Raw genomic sequence first — 1,554 nt, forward strand, 5'->3', positions numbered from 1 at the left:
CAATGCATGCTGCTTTTATTAACAAGAAAAAATCAATGTTGACTTGCATGATAGCCCCATCTAAGACGCCATGCACAGTCCCCAAAGTAAACATCTTCTGATATCAAACCAAAACGCAGAAATTGCCAGAGTCGCCACTATTTGGTTTATATACACGTGTATATGTTTTTTCATAGATAACGCATGTTTTTTTTATCGGCGGACGTCAGGCAGGATAGCTCATGGTGGGATCGGTTGGCGGCGTGACGAAGGAACCCCCCTGCGTGTCAAGCGTACCCCCGGCCACCACGTGCTCCGCCAGCTGACGCGCCGCAGTCCCCGCGCTCGCTCAGCCACCGGGCCGTGACCTCACTCAGTTGTCTGCCAGACTTTGTCGTGAACGTGTGTACTGTCCGACGCGTGCTAGGATACGGTTTCTAAAATCATATGTATACATACTGATATCTTGTGTTTTGTGTGTGTGTCATTTTGGATACACTGATTTGCAACAGACACACGTGTTAATCATTTGACATTCTTCGGGAATTAAGTCTTCTGTTACTGAAAACAAGAGGTAAGTTGTGTAAAACCTGCTCGTGGCGGAAAATGCATTTTGTCCTGTGTTACGTCGAATATTCGTTGATGATCTTTGAAAAAAACAACAACTGTCACTTCGTTTTTTTAATGGCTTTACAGTGCATTTATTGAGCAGTGGATGTACAGTAATAGTGTATACTTGCTATACATTTCTGGCTTCTGTCTTCGTCACTCAACCCCCGTTTCCGGACGAGAGGACAAGGAGAAGATCCCTTTATTCCTCGCTCCCATACCGACAGCACCTTGTACCGCCGCAGCCACGGTTAGAGGGTCCTGTGTTGCCATACCTACTCCGTGTGTGTTATAGGGAGAAGAGGATTCTTCGTCCGAAAAGTTCTCGAGATCGATAAAGTGCGCGAAAGAATTGCCCCGAGTTCGATTAATTTTGCATTCTCTGAAAAACCGGGAGCGAATGAGGGGGCTTGTGGATATGATCTACTTTAGTCACGAAAGTTTGCTTCATAGACAAGCTTGTATTCAGTCTCGCATGTCAGAAATTAGGGCTTAATATGACAGCTTATTACTCTCATCGTGCTTGGGAACAATAACCACTAGTCGTTGAGAAAAGTCATCCTTTTATAATTTAGTAAAATCGTATTTTTTTTACTCTGGGAAACACTAATAACACTTTATGAGAGACCGAAACCCCCCCTCAAGAATAGGCCTACATGGAACGTGACGTAAACTGATGGCAGGAGATCGTGGGCTTGTGAAGTCGGAAAGCCATTCATATGTCGAGATTGAAGCTTGTATACAGTAAGCTTCTCCATAGTTTTGCGTGGTCGGGGACTCATTATAGACGTTGCTTCAACGAAGACCCATTGTGGGTAAACTAAATAGTGTGTGGATATTGATCATGTTTGAGTACGCGATGTGTGTGTGTGCATGTCGATTCTATTCGATGAATATGTCATATGTGTGGATAATGTTTTCGTTTGAGTACATGCGGAAAATCTGGATAAATGTCTTACAAGTACT

At 43.9% G+C, this 1,554-nt stretch overlaps 1 protein-coding gene across 2 annotated transcripts in view; it reads left to right on the plus strand.

The window, feature by feature from the left end:
• Window positions 1–343: 343 nt before the first annotated feature.
• Window positions 344–1,554, plus strand: part of LOC119592560 (early endosome antigen 1-like) — a 107,753-nt gene continuing 106,542 nt past the window's right edge. For both annotated transcript variants that reach the window (XM_037941434.1, XM_037941436.1), the window contains exon 1: window positions 344–553. The gene's annotated coding sequence lies outside the window, so the exon portion shown is untranslated. The remainder of the gene's footprint in view (window positions 554–1,554) is intronic.

This window comes from Penaeus monodon, chromosome 30 (genome assembly GCF_015228065.2).
Source record: "Penaeus monodon isolate SGIC_2016 chromosome 30, NSTDA_Pmon_1, whole genome shotgun sequence".
NCBI classification, from domain to species: Eukaryota; Metazoa; Arthropoda; class Malacostraca; order Decapoda; family Penaeidae; genus Penaeus; species Penaeus monodon.